Source organism: Triturus cristatus, chromosome 3_2 (assembly GCF_964204655.1).
Source record: "Triturus cristatus chromosome 3_2, aTriCri1.1, whole genome shotgun sequence".
NCBI classification, from domain to species: domain Eukaryota; kingdom Metazoa; phylum Chordata; class Amphibia; order Caudata; family Salamandridae; genus Triturus; species Triturus cristatus.
The window spans coordinates 556633685-556649417 of NC_140584.1; the positions used below are offsets into that span (position 1 = coordinate 556633685).

The following is a 15733-nucleotide window of genomic DNA, read 5'->3' on the forward strand; positions in this document are numbered from 1 at the left end:
CACAGACCTCCACAGGCACAGAATCTGCCATCTCCACAGACCACTCCAGGCAGAGAAACCTGCCAGCCCCAGAGACCTTCCCGGGCACAGAAACCTGCCAGCCCCACAGACCTCCCCGGGCACAGAAACCTGCCAGCCCCACAGACCTCCCCAGGCACAGAAACCTGCCAGTCCCACAGACCTCCCCAGGCAGAGAAACCTGCTAGACCCACAGACCTCCCCAGGCAGAGAAACCTGCCAGTCCCACAGACCCCCCCAGGCACAGAAACCTGCAGCCCCACAGACCTCACCTAGCACAGAAACCTGCCAGCCCCACAGACCTCCCCAAGCACAGAAACCTGCCAGTCCCACAGACCTCCCAGGGCACAGAAACCTGCTTGTCCCACAGACCTCCCCGGGCACAGAAACCTACCAGCCCCAAAGACCTCACCAAGCAGAAAAACCTGCCAGCCCCACAGACATCCCCAAGCACAGACACCTGCCAGTCCCACAGACCTCCACAGGCACAGAATCTGCCAGCCCCACAGACCTCCCCCAGCACAGAAACCTGGCAGTCCCACAGACCTCCAGAGGCACAGAATCTGCCAGCCCCACAGACCTCACCAAGCATAGAAACCTGCCAGCCCCCACAGACCTCCCCAGGCACAGAAACCTGCAGCCCCACAGACCTCACCTAGCACAGAAACCTGCCAGCCCCACAGACCTCCCCAAGCACAGAATCCTGCCAGTCCCACAGACCTCCCCAGGCAGAGAAACCTGCCAGTCCCACAGACCTCCCCAGGTAGAGAAACCTGCCAGTGCCATAGACCTCCCCATGCACAAAAACCAGTCAGTCCCACAGACCTCCCCAGGCACAGAAACCTGTTAGCCCCACAGACCTCCCAGGGTACAGAAACCTGCTAGACCCACAGACCTCCCCAGGCAGAGAAACCTGCCAGTCCCACAGACCTCTCCGGGCACAGAAACCTGCCAGTCCCACAGACCTCTCTGGGCACAGATACCTGCCAGTCCCACAAACCTCCCCGGGCACAGAAACCAGCCAGTCCCACAGACCTAAACAGGCACAGAAACCTGCCATCCCCACAGACCTCCCCAGATAGAGAAACCTGCCAGCCCCACAGACCTCTCCAGGCAGAGAATCCTGCCAGTCCCACAGACCTCCCCAGACAGAGAAACCTGCCAGTCCCACAGACCTCCCCGGGCACAGAAACCAGCCCGTCCCACTGACATACCCAAGCACAGAAACCTGCCAGTCCCACAGACCTCCCAGGGCACAGAAACCTGCTTGTCCAACAGACCTCCCCGGGCACAGAAACCAGCCCGTCCCACTGACATACCCAAGCACAGAAACCTGCCAGTCCCACAGACCTCCCAGGGCACAGAAACCTGCTTGTCCCACAGACCTCCCCGGGCACAGAAACCTACCAGCCCCAAAGACCTCACCAAGCAGAAAAACCTGCCAGCCCCACAGACATCCCCAAGCACAGACACCTGCCAGTCCCACAGACCTCCACAGGCACAGAATCTGCCAGCCCCACAGACCTCACCAAGCATAGAAACCTGCCAGCCCCCACAGACCTCCCCAGGCACAGAAACCTGCAGCCCCACAGACCTCACCTAGCACAGAAACCTGCCAGCCCCACAGACCTCCCCAAGCACAGAAACCTGCCAGTCCCACAGACCTCCCAGGGCACAGAAACCTGCTTGTCCCACAGACCTCCACGGGCACAGTAACCTACCAGCCCCACAGACCTCACCAAGCAGAAAAACCTGCCAGCCCCACAGACATCCCCAATCACAGACACCTGCCAGTCCCACAGACCTCCACAGGCACAGAATCTGCCAGCCCCACAGACCTCCCCCAGCACAGAAACCTGGCAGTCCCACAGACCTCCACAGGCACAGAATCTGCCAGCCCCACAGACCTCACCAAGCATAGAAACCTGCCACCCCACAGACCTCCCCAGGCACAGAAACCTGCATCCCCACAGACCTCACCTAGCACAGAAACCTGCCAGCCCCACAGACCTCCCCAAGCACAGAATCCTGCCAGTCCCACAGACCTCCCCAGGCAGAGAAACCTGCCAGTCCCACAGACCTCCCCAGGTAGAGAAACCTGCCAGTGCCATAGACCTCCCCATGCACAAAAACCAGCCAGTCCCACAGACCTCCCCAGGCACAGAAACCGGTTAGCCCCACAGACCTCCCAGGGTACAGAAACCTGCCAGTCCCACAGACCTCCCCGGGCACAGAAACCTGCCAGCCCCAGAGACCTCCCCGAGCACAGAAACCTGCCAGTCCCACAGACCTCCACAGGCACAGAATCTGCCATCTCCACAGACCACTCCAGGCAGAGAAACCTGCCAGCCCCACAGACCTCCCCAAGCACAGACACCTGCCAGCCCCACAGACCTCCCCGGGCACAGAAACCTGCCAGCCCCACAGACCTCCCCAGGCACAGAAACCTGCCAGTCCCACAGACCTCCCCAGGCAGAGAAACCTGCTAGACCCACAGACCTCCCCAGGCAGAGAAACCTGCCAGTCCCACAGACCTCCCCGGGCACAGAAACCTGCCAGCCCCAGAGACCTCCCCGAGCACATAAACCTGCCAGTCCCACAGACCTCCACAGGCACAGAATCTGCCATCTCCACAGACCACTCCAGGCAGAGAAACCTGCCAGCCCCAGAGACTTTCCCGGGCACAGAAACCTGCCAGCCCCACAGACCTCCCCGGGCACAGAAACCTGCCAGCCCCACAGACCTCCCCAGGCACAGAAACCTGCCAGTCCCACAGACCTCCCCAGGCAGAGAAACCTGCTAGACCCACAGACCTCCCCAGGCAGAGAAACCTGCCAGTCCCACAGACCTCTCCGGGCACATAAACCTGCCAGTCCCACAGACCTCTCTGGGCACAGATACCTGCCAGTCCCACAAACCTCCCCGGGCACAGAAACATGCCAGTCTCACAGACCTCTCTGGGCACAGAAACCTGCCAGTCCCAAAGACCTCCCCAGGCAGAGAAACCTGCCAGTCCCCACAGACCTCCCGGGTACAGAAACCAGCCAGTCCCACTGACCTCCCCAAGCACAGAATCCTGCCAGTCCCACTGACCTCTCCAGGCAGAGAAACCTGTTAGCCCCACAGACCTCCCAGGGCACAGAAACCTGCCAGTCCCACTGACCTCCCCAGGCACAGAAACCTGTTAGCCCCACAGACCTCCCAGGGCACAGAAACCTGCCAGTCCCACAGACCTCCCCGGGCACAGAAACCTACCAGCCCCACAGACCACACCAAGCAGAAACACCTGCCAGCCCCACAGACATCCCCAAGCACAGACACCTGCCAGTCCCACAGACCTCCACAGGCACAGAATCTGCCAGCCCCACAGACCTCCCCCAGCACAGAAACCTGGCAGTCCCACAGACCTCCACAGGCACAGAATCTGCCAGCCCCACAGACCTCACCAAGCATAGAAACCTGCCAGTTCCATTGACCTCCCCGGGCACAGAAACCTGCCAGCCCCACAGACCTCCCCAGGCACAGAAACCTGCCAGCCCCACAGACCTCCCTAAGCACAGAAACCTGCCAGTCCCACAGACCTCCCCAGGCAGAGAAACCTGCCAGCCCCACAGACCTCCCCAGGCAGAGAAACCTGCTAGACCCACAGACCTCCCCAGTCAGAGAAACCTGCCAGTCCCACAGACCTCTCCGGGCACAGAAACCTGCCAGTCCCACAGACCTCTCTGGGCACAGATACCTGCTAGTCCCACAAACCTCCCCGGGCACAGAAACATGCCAGTCTCACAGACCTCTCTGGGCACAGAAACCTGTCAGTCCCAAAGATGTCCCCGGGCAGAGAAACCTGCCAGTCCCCACAGACCTCCCCAGGCACAGAAACCTGCTAGTCCCACAGACCTCAGTGCCGGGGCATATGAGAACGTTTTTCTATTTTTGGGCTGTGGCCAAAATAGAATATTCTTACCATGGGCAAATTATTGTTGCTATGTCAGTGCAAAATGAATTTGTTCTGTTTTTTACCTGGTGTTAAAGTGGATGTCTTATGGCCCGAAGTTGTAGGTCTGTTGTTTTTCTAATGAGATAGGTCCATAACTGAAATAAGAGGCATGTCTGGCATCTTCACAGTGGCGTAAGATAAGCCCCCGCAGCCCCCTCGGTGCAGGGTGGGCCCTCAAGCTCCAGGGGACCTCCTCTGCAAAAGTGGTAGGTGGTGGCCCGGGGAGGGGGCCCCCTCCGTGTACTTTGCAGGGGGGCCCCCTCAACTTTCGTTACGCCACTGGGCACAACGCCACAGGAGCGGCAGAAAAGGTTCAGCAATCCTGATTCCGTTGCAGTTTGACTTGCACACATTCTGTATGTAAATTGTTGTTCTTGCTGGGATGATTTTTGTAGTCATTAAACCAAGTATCGATTGATTGAACTAATCATGTATTTTATATACTTTTATGGCCTTATGGCAGTAAATAAAAGGTTAGATTTATTGCAGATGCAGCAAGTTGCGTTAAGTAGTAGACAAGCAATTATAATCAAATATTTATACTAGCCGCATATAAGAACCAAGTGTTCCTTTTCTGTATTTCCTTTGGGCTATTGATGGTAGGACATACTGGGATTTGCATTATGCACACAATACAAGTTATGTTATGAAATGAGACTACTCATGTTTATGCTGCTATGGTTAGCTGCTCTTGTAAATTTTGCACATTTATTATTGAGATAACTTTGCTACAACCACAGGATGATGACAGCTGCAGTTGCCTTTCAGATATTTGCACATGGTTTAACACCAAGTTGTTTTTACACAGTATTACTATTCACGGTGACTTATCATGGAAATTTTAACTTTGGAAATTTTTAATTGTGATTTTAATGGAATTGTTACAATGAATTGTGTTTCTTTTATGGTTTTTTTAATCGAATAAAGATCTTTGTAACAATCTGCGAACAAATCAAAGGAAATCTTCAAAACTGTCTTAGAGTTGCCTACACCTGATAGACTCTCCCTTCTCTCATTTCTAGAATTTTTGTGACATGTTAAATTCTTTTTTTGTTGAAAAGATTAAAACAATGAAGGACAGCATTCCTGTTGGCAAGGACAAGAAGTTCATTAACTCGGGGGATAGGAACCCTACTACCTTAGCTACTTTCCCTTCCGTTAGTGAATAACTCTTCGCTGAATTATTTTATAAGGTTAAGTCTGGCTTTCCCAAGGACCCTCGCCTGCCTAGGGTCCTTAAAACTTCCTTTTCAGTAATTCTTGGACCTGCATCCCCATTATGCCTTGCAGCTCTCATCTTTACTTGCCTATTTCCAAGGTTCAGAGACCAAGGGCCTAGTATAGTGCAGAGACCTATATTTCAGAGAAGATGAGACAGAAATTATAATAATGTAAAACAAATATAGATTCAAGTCTCTGCTCCACCATGGCTAAAACAGAAATGTGATTACAAGCAGTAAATTAGCTTACTGGAATGAATCCTTTTGGCCCATCGACATGTGTGATCTCCCATCCCAAAGAAAGCAGCCAAACATTGATTTGATTTTAGCATTTATATAGCTCACAAATGCCTTAGGGTTTCTAGGCGCTTATACCAGCAAAATCAGTGAGGTGCCAAAGGAACTGTATAAGACCTAGTTAATGGGTAAAGAGCCAGGTTTTTAAGGATTTCCTAAATGCTAACAGCGTGGGGCTGTTCTATATGCTGGCTGGAAGTGAGTTCCATGTTTTGACCGTCCCTAACAGAAAGCTTCTTTCACTCCATCGGGTTCTCTTTATCCGGGGGGTTTGTAAGAGTGTATTGTGTGCGGATATTGGATTTCTAGAAAGTGCGTACCAGATCAGGTGTTTCTTCAGAAATTGGGGACCAGCACTGTGCAGGGTCTTAAAAGCTAGGCATTGGGATTTAAACTTGACCCTCTTGTCCACAGGGAGCCAGTGCAGAGCTCTGAGACAGTGGGAGACTGGCTCGGACCTTTCCAGCAGTAGTCAGGCTGCCACATTTTTGAGGCGATATCGCTTCTGCAGAAACGGTGTTTGAATACCCATCAGGGCCGGACTGGCCGTAGCGGGCACTGGGCAATTCCCCGGTGCGCCGCACGGGTGGGGGCCGGTTTGGGGCCCCTGGGGGCCTTTTTGTTACAGGGCTGTTTTTGCAGCATAGCTGCAAAATTGGCCCTGTAACAAAATCGGCTGAAAAACGGACCTGGCAAAGAGCTCGTCCACACCCACACCCCCCGGGGGGCGGCCGAGCACTTTGTCAGGGCCGGTTTTGATTCCCAGTTCGGCCCTGATACCCATGTACATGGTATTACTATAATGTAATCTGGACAGGGCTAGGTCTATTACCAGTGTTTTTAGGGAGTCGGGCTGGATAAATGGGCGGAAATTCCTGATCATATTTAGGATAAAAAAGATAGAAGAGTTGAGTGTATTGATCTGATTCTTAAAAGTCAGTTTTTCATCGAAGATGAAACCTACGTTTTTCACCTTCTACACTGGAACAGGAAAGTCTACCAAACTAGACGGCCACCATCTAGGTGACCAGAAGGAGGTGTCAGTACCCAACAGTAGGACCTCTGTTTTACTGCCGTTAAGTTTTCGACAATTAGACCTCATCCACTGTCATGCAGCTGTTAAAGCGATCTGCTGTTTCTTGGACATTGCTTGACACTAAGACCACTAGCTGGGTGTCATCCTCATATGATGCCACTGAGAAGCTGTGGCGTCTGAAGATTGTGGCTCTCAGAAACACGTGGAGATTGAAGAGCGTAGGGCTCAGGGATGAAACCTGTGGCATCCCGCAGGGGAGTTTATATTGCTCGGACGTGAATACTCCAGACTCTACTGATTGAACCCTGTCAGAGAGAAATTATGTCAGCAACTTAAGGGCTGAGCCTCTAATTCCCGATCAAAAGAGCCTATTAGCTAATATTTTATAGTTCACTGTGTCAAAAGCAGCCAATAGATCTAACAAGATCAGGACGGCCTTACCCCCGGCGTCCAGTATAGCTCTTAATTCTTCTGCTGCCATTAACAGGGAGCCATTAGTGATAATGAGCTTTCCTTAAGATCTCAGTTAGGAACAGCAATTTCGTTCTGTTTCTTATTTCTCCATAGGATCAAACTAAAAGCTAGTTTCCTTACTTTCTAAGCCCTGATCAAAGTGGTCATGGTTCTGGCTATTTCCTGTCTTTCTTTCTCTTTATATCGATTTACCAAAAGTTTTACTTTTCAGACTCCAGATTGTTTAGAAAAGAAGCAGCACCCTTCATTTATAAACACTCTAGAAACTGTCACATCACTCCTCTTCTGAGAGACCTTCATTGGCTCCCTCTGGGGCAAAGGATTATTTTTAGAATAGGGTGCATTACTGTTATGGCTCTTGCTGATGGAGAATCCTTTTTTTAATAAAATCTAGGTTCAAGAAATGTACCCGCAAATCAGAGTCTATGTTTTTTTTCTCAGAATCTTCTGGTCATTCTCAAGTATAAATAGAAAAGGATGGGAGGCATCAGTCTTTCTGTGTTAGCTTCGCATATACAGAACTCCCTTCGTCCTACAATACGGCTCTCTTCGAACTACCTGAATCCATACAGGTGCAGCATTGTGATTGGTCTGAGTGACGCAGTTCGGTGCTCAGATTGGGATGTAGCCTGGGTGGAGAACATGCAAAGTGCGCATGACCATTTTGCCAGGCTATGACATCCGGACAAACTATCATGCGCACTTTAGAGTGCAGCAACCATTCCTCCCTCGTCACAGGAGCCTGGCCCCACCTGCCCGAACCTGTTATTATCATTTTATTTTTACCCTTACATTACCCGCTCCTGCATGCTACCCCTTGTATGTCTCGCTTTAGTGCACTAATGGTGTCTGCAGTGGCACCTTAAACACAGATCTATTGGCATTGCTAAAGCTTGTTTGCTTCATTATCCTAAGCAGGTGGCAGACCAGAGCCCTGATTTTCATAAACATGTTTTAGCTCAGGCACTGTGACCTAGCTCAGACATGACAGGAATCCATCTCATGGTTGTGGTAACTGTATATTATAGTGTAGGTAACATCATAATTTCACTAAATTCCACAATCCTATGTAGAGAAATATTTCATTGAACTTAAAGCACCATCCGTGTCAGCTTCAGGCATCACGTACACAAATCATGTACGAGGCTTATCCAAACATCTGGAACACCCTCAAAACTCGTGTCTAAAATAGCATTCGCTTCAAATTGAAATTGCTATACGATTTTGTGTGCAAGGTATATGAACTCTTAGTTATTACCAGCAGATGTCAGTATAGTCTTTGAATTCACACTGCATTGGTAAATTTACTAGATTGAAAGTCATCCATTGTAACACAGCGAAGCTGACCATACGTGATGAGGTGCGGTCATGATAATGCACAAAAGCTTGAAACTCCGCAAAGGGAATTAGTGGAGTGCAAAATGAAATGGTCATCAAAAACTCGTTGAACTACAATGGATCGACTCCAGGCGTTGGAATAGTATGTCGTACGCGCACTCGAGCAGTGGGACTGGTCCTATCCATGCCTGCTTCTTCCCACAAACGTAAAGGACACATGCACTGGGGCGAGGACGCAGCAAGTTTACTTCACAGCAAAATATGTTACAATGACAACTGCAGCAGCGGCGGTGGCTGCCTATATGAGGTGGTGAGGCGGCCGCCGGCGGAGGCCAAGGGTTTGGGGGGTGGGGGTGTTGGAATAACATTCAAGAAAAAAAAAAAGAAAACTTACATGCTGCATCTCTCCCACTGACCCCGTCTCCTGCTCCTCTCGTTGCCGGGCCGGAAGGGGATGGGCCCTCAGGGCACAGGCTCCACAACCAATCGAGAAGCTGCTCTCACATGAGAGCAGCGCTAGGATTGGTCTGAGCGTCTTGTTTGCCGCTCAGATGGTGCATTGAAGCATGAAAGCCTGTGCCTTTTCTCCAGCCAGGTTGGAGAAACATAAGTGAGCATCTGTGCTCGGCCAGCCTAGGACGACCGGCCAAGCCCACATGCGCACATTTGAGTGCATTCTACTCCGCCCTGACATAGTTATCATTTCGCGGTGCTCAGACATTAAAAATTAAATGACAATAATTCTGCTATTTTTATTTTATTTATCATCTCCTGGCGCAGGCTATAGGGCGATGCTCCTCCTCCATTGCGTGGGAGCCCCCCCTGAAATGCATAATGTTCAGATTAGGAAACACACATGTAAATTGACATTATTCTAATTGCCGACATCCCTATTTTGCCAGCATTTCCTATTTACATTCCCCTGTGGGGAAGGCCGGACCCAGTGTCCCAGACAACATTATATGGCGACACAAGGTAACCTATCTGTAGTATCCTCATACTGTGAAGAAAGAGGCATGCATGCAAAGCCAATTGGAAAGTTCCTTTAATATGTCAACCCCAGGAGTATATCCGATGACTGCACAGCAAAGCCTCACCAAGAATGCCCACGCACATTCCATTCCCTGCAATTATATACAGAGAACACAGAACACAGCGAGTATACATTTTGCATATTCATTCACACTACAAAAAAGCCCAGAAATCCAACTGCACACATTTCCAATTTTGCCCACGTTTCCTATTTATATACTCTTTTGGGGGAGGCTGGACCGGGTGTCCCAGCCACTATGGAGAAACAAGGTAACCCATCACAGACCATGTATACTACCACAGAACTAATAGTGCCTGTTCCCGCTGTCACCTCGTGACATATTGGCCATGCCCTCACATAAACTCTGGGGTACTTGAAGTAGGGCTCAAAGTCTGGTATCACCAGTGGGTCAGCACCCATTCCAACCAGCCCTATCCTCTAATTAGCCTCTCCTGAAGAACGTGGCGATTGGGCCCCTTAGTGCCCTTCAGTATTGGCATGTTTTGGGCACAGGGCGTAAAGGTCACTGGTGCCTACTCCCGCCCCGTCAATGCTTTCCCTTTCCCTGCAGTCATGCCCAGGCTTTTCTGTAGGAATACACTGCATCCAGCCTCAGACAGTTGAATGCTGTCTTTGTCAAAGGAATCAGAATTGGCCAGGTGCAGCAACCCATGCCTGAAGATATCTATGGCTATCATCTTCAGAATAGCTTGTAATTATCACTTCAATGTAGCCTCAGGGCTAGCCCCGTTGGGTCATTGTCTGCAAGGCATGACCTCAGACTATAACAGAAATGTGATAAGTGATGGAGCTTAGCAAAAATCGATACGAGTTCCTTGGGGATGGCCCGCCTCCTATTCTGTAAGACTAGATGCAGTATACCCCTCTCTCAAAAATGCTTCATCTAAAAATGTAAATACCTTTTTACCATCCACTTTATCTACACTGCTTAGTTCAATCCACCTAGAGAACATAGCACCCAAACTAAAATACTACTGCTATAGAAATTGATTGATCCCATAATATCCATGGCTACATCTTCCCAAGGTAAATTAGAGCAACCTAAAGAATTAGGGACCATGTGTGCAAATTTTAGGGATTGTGATTTCATAATTCCGATTCTTTGTGGATTGCAATTACGAAATCTCAATTCCTAAGGTACAAAAAAGTACAACTTATAAATAGCGATTCCCAATGGGGTCTCAGTAAACCCACCTCAAAGATTATTAATGAGGTAGGTCACAATTTGCGACCCATTAGGAATTACAGCCATCACAGGGACGATGGCCTTCTGGGTCAGCAGACCACCATGTCTGTGATGGCTTTATAATAAAAAAATAATTCAACAAAGAAAGAATGAATGCAAAGATAAGCAATCCCTGAGGAGTCACAGAGTGTTTAAAAAGAACCCTCAGTCACCAACCTAGTTAGTGACATGCTTCATCATTGGGTTCCCACCCGAGGGGCTGAGTGCCTCCCAGGTGTGCTACAATGCCTGATTAAAGCGGAGCGGGTTGGTTGGACTGTGCAGAAAGTGAAAAATCACACCATGGGGTTAAGATTACCTTTACTTATCCTAAACAAATTTTAATAATGGAGAAGTAAAGTAAGATTAAAAGGTGATAATAACGGATGTTTAGTTGGTGAGATTGACCAGTAACATCCTAGGTGGGAAAGTAGTAGTCGGTCTACATGTTTCAGCCTCCTTACGCAATTCGCAAGGCTTTCGTCAGGACCAGATCCGCATGGGGGTATGCACACGCTAAGGTGCACCCTCACCTGTGACACAGTTTACCGTGAACTTATGGTTTAGAACGGTCATCCAGGCCCTAATTGTATCCCGACTGGACTACGGCAACGTACTTTACCTGGGTGCTAACAAAGACGTAGTACGTAAGCTGCAGGTCGTTCAGAATTCTGCCGCCAGGTTACTGTGCCAATTACCTAGAATGGCACCCATTTCAGGAACCCTTCGTGACCTACACTGGCTCAGAGTAGAAAATCGCACAAAATGTAAAGCCCTTTGCTATATGCACAGGATTAAATCTGGGACAGCGCCTCAGTACCTCAGGGCCTTGGTCCTACCTTACCTTCCTACTCGCCCAGGCTAAGTTCAATGTCCCCCGGATCACACAAGCTCACATGGGTGGTAAATCCTTTGCGCGTCTTGCTCCCTCACTGTGGAACTCCCTCCCCCGCCAACTCCGGCATGAAACTATCTACTGCAAATTTTATAAGGATCTGAAAACTTGGCTATTCAACCAATAGAGCAGCTCCTTCTTACACGTATCTCCGTTTTGGTGCCGAGAAACCTCCGGGTAGCTGTGCGCCCTATAAATTCAAGAAATAATAAATAATAAATACAATAAATCCATCGTGTAATTGATCAGCTTTTTATGAACGAGTGATATGGCCGTCTCCGGCAGGACCCCATCTAAGACTCTATCATCAAGTGGGGAGGACTCAGGGAGTGACTCTCCTCTAGGGAGTGTTGCAAGCAAGGCATGTCTAATTTGCAGGTACCTAAAATATTCAGATCGCGCCAGTTAGTCTTCCTGCTGCAACTGAGTGAAAGGTATTATATCACCTGATTTCCACATGTCTCCCACCTTGGATAAGCCTATGAGGTCCCAACGATCGAAGCCCTTTGAGCAAATCAGTCTACCCAATTGTTTGCTGTGCTAGAGTGGTGTGGCCTGTGTGATCTTTCCCTCCCACCCCAGGCTTTTCGTGGCGGCCTTCCACACCTGTACCGCGTGTCCAGTGGGGCCAGTCAAGGCTGGTTGCAATGAACGCACATATAGTGCCCCTTCAAAACTCTCTCCCAGCAGAAGCCATCTATCCATCTGGAAGGCATCACCCTGTGGTTCGTAAGTGCATTGGTTAATTGCTGCGAGGTGAGAAGCCCAATAGTATTTCCTAATGTCCAGTAATCCAATTCCCCCATCGTACCACCCCAGCATGAGCTTGTGCCTAGCAATACGGGGGGACTTACCCTCCCAGAGCAGGTCCCGTAGGACACAGTCAATTTCTTTGAAGTACGAGGAGTCAACTTGATGTGGAGTGTTCTGCAAAACTTATAAAAATCTGGGAAGGGACATCATTTTAAAGCGGGCCGCTCGCCCCAAGAGGGACAGAGGAAGCTATTTCCAATGCCGGATATTAGACTGAACACGTAACAGGGGCGGGAGGAGGTTGCGCTCGTAGAACCTGGATGGGTCCTTAGAGACCCAGATCCCCAGGTAATTGAAGCCGTCCGTTGCTGCCACCAGCTGAAATTCCTGATTGAGCGGGGTCATCTCCCCGTGGAGAACATAGAGCACTGATTTGGTCCAGTTTATTTTATAGCCAGCAAATCTACCAAACACCCGAAATATATGCAGGACCCTGTTTAGGGATGCAGCCGGTGATGCCAGATAGAGCAAGATATCGTCCGCATATAGTGATATACGGTCTTCCCACCCAGAGGTCCATTTGAGGCCCCTGACAATGGGGTCTCTGCGGACCCACATTCCCAGTGGCTTGAGGGTCAGGGCAAAAAGAAGCGGAGACAAGGGGCATCCCTGCCCGGTTCCCCTGCTGAGGATGAAGGTGGAGGATTTCCTGTTATTGACCACTGTTTGGGCCAATGGTCGCTGGTAGAGGAGCCAAACCCAACTGATAAATTCCGGGCCCAAACTTAGTTTATGGAGTACTGCGAACATGTAAGGCCACTCGATGGTGTCAAACGCCGCCGCCGCATCAAGGGAAACCACTACTGCGTCTCCCCGTATTCTGGTGGCTCGGCATAACACGCCATAGAGTCTATGAAGATTGAGGGAGGTCTTCCTAGCGAGCATAAATTCCGACTGGTCCAGATGAACCAGGCGCGCAATGGCCCTTAGCAAACGAGAGGTAAGGACCTTTGCCAGGAATTTAGCTTCACCATTAAGCAGAGAGATCGGTCTATAGGAGGAGCACTTATTACTTGGTTTGCCCTCCTTATGAATAACTACGATATTAGCAAGACTCTGGTCTGTGGGCAGTAGCCCCACCTCTTTACTTTCGAGAAACATTCTGGTGAGATAGGGAGCTAATTTACCTACGGTGAGTTTAAACAATTCAATAGGCAAACCGTTAGGGCCCGATGCTTTCCCTCCACGTAGGTCATGAATAGCTCTTTCAACCTCAGTAGCAGTGATGTCTAGGTCGAGCTCAAGACGCTCGTCCTCTGTGAGCGATGGCAACAAAATATCTTGCAAAAAGGAGGATGCCTCCTCCTCCGTATATGGAGTTTGGGACATATAAATGGCCTGGTAATACTGACCGAAGGCATTAGCTATATCTTTTGGGGCGGTGAGGCGTGTACCAGTGTCTCTCTCTATCTCAACCACCACACGGTGGTCCTGGTCTCTACGATCTAACCAAGCCAGCAATTTACCAGCTTTGTCTTCACCGTCATAGATTCTACTGAGTGTGGCTCTGTGATACGATTTGGCAGCCTCAGTGGCTAAATTAGTGTATTCCTTGATTTTAATGTGCAGCTCCTGTTCGACCACCTCCGATTCCTGCACCCGAAGTGTCCCTTCTAAATGTAAAATGTCCCCCTCCAAGTGGATCTTGCCAACACGCTTCTCTTTCCGCAGTCCCGCAATTTGGGCCAGGACCACCCCCCGAATGACGGCCTTATAGGCACCCACTGCGTCACCGACGATTCTACTGACCCTTCATTCTCCTGGAAGTAGAGGTCGGAGTCGCCTGAGACCCTTTCACTGATCTGGGGAAACTTAAGATACCAGGGGTTCATCCTCCAGACGACACAGGATTGGTGAATGATCGGAAATTCCCATTTCTAGATGTTATTTTTCTTTAACACTGTCAATCTGGTGTGCTGGTGTTAGAACATAGTCGATACGGGACATACTGCGTTGTGCTCCTGAGTATAACGTGCACTGTTGCTAAGCCGGATGCAATCTCCGCCATATATCCACCAGACCCAATGCCCCCAGGAAGCTGTGGATATGTATTCGGGAGGGTGGCAGAACCCTTTGGGGCCATCGATAAAGGGAGTCAGAGACAATGGAGTTGAAGTCACCTCCGATTAACAGTCTGCCTTCCGGTAACCCTAAAAGGAGATCCCCGAGGTCCGCAAAGGCCTGGGTATGCAAGCCCGGTGGCACATAGACAGAAAGAAGGTTTATTTTACTCCCCTCCCAGGTCCCAGAAGTGGCAACGAATCTACCAAGGCTATCTGTATGGACAAGGTCAATGGTCATGGGGAACGATTTCCGTACCATGATACCCACTCCCCGGGAGGCGGGTCCAAATGCTGAGTGCACCACCAATTTCAATCCCCATCTCGACATGGCCTTACAGGCATTCCAAGTAAGTGAGTTTTCTGTAAAAGGACTACATCAGGGAGTGCTGTTTCAAGAATTGGAGCACTATACCCGTTTGATCTTATCCCCTTGCCCATTCACATTCCATGACAACAATTTGAGCCCTTGTCTAGATACAGTGCCCGTCATAACTTAGGGTATGGTTGTTCAGTCGCGGGTGACACCCCCCATGAATGTCCCTGAGAGGTATCATACCAGTGGACCCCCCCCAAAACAAATTAGTATAATGGTTGCCATCTCTCGTATAGTGTCATACTTATCATACATGTCTAGCATGAAACAAAACTGAATAACACATCCCCTCCCTATCCTGCGCAAAGAAAGGAGCTCTGAACATCACTCCGATTGTGGTGCATAGCAGAGAGACGTTGTGCACAGGATCCCAACCCCCCAAACATACCAAACTCAACATTCCTCCTTGCCTCCCTGCATGGCAGAATCAAAACCTCCCATCACCCCAAACTTGCAGAGTGCCTATCACCCACCCCTTAAACTTGAAGGTGCGTGTGACCAGCCGGGCACCGGTCCCGGACACGAAGGCAATTGGTTATTCTACAAGACAAACAGAATACCTTAGATACTATGTTATGAAATCAAGTTAACAGTGTCTCCGCAATATAACAGTCCCACAAGCACAGTTTGGCAGCGGGCTCAGCCACGATAGGATTCAGCCACTGCTCAGTCCATCCGGCCAGCAAATGGGGCTCCACACACCAGTAACTTAAGATAGAGACCATTTATCCGACCACCCCTGTTGCTGCTTTATGACCACCTGACATGGAGACTCCATTCGGATCGCTCCGGACCCTCTCTCCACCAGGCCTTTGAGTGCGGTTGTTTTTTCGTCCAGCCAGGTGCCAGCCCTTCAGCCAGTCCCATGCCTCCTCAGGGGTGGCAAAGAACCAGGACTTCCCCTGCGACTACACCCTCAACTTGGCTGGG

General features: G+C 50.0%; 1 long non-coding RNA gene across 1 annotated transcript in view; it reads right to left on the reverse strand.

Annotated features, from left to right (window-relative positions):
- Positions 1-8826, reverse strand: part of LOC146857692 (uncharacterized) — a 116066-nt gene extending 107240 nt beyond the window's left edge. Inside the window, exon 1 of the long non-coding RNA XR_014979600.1 lies at positions 8775-8826. This is a non-coding gene — a long non-coding RNA (uncharacterized LOC146857692). The remainder of the gene's footprint in view (positions 1-8774) is intronic.
- Between the last annotated feature and the right edge of the window lie 6907 nt (positions 8827-15733).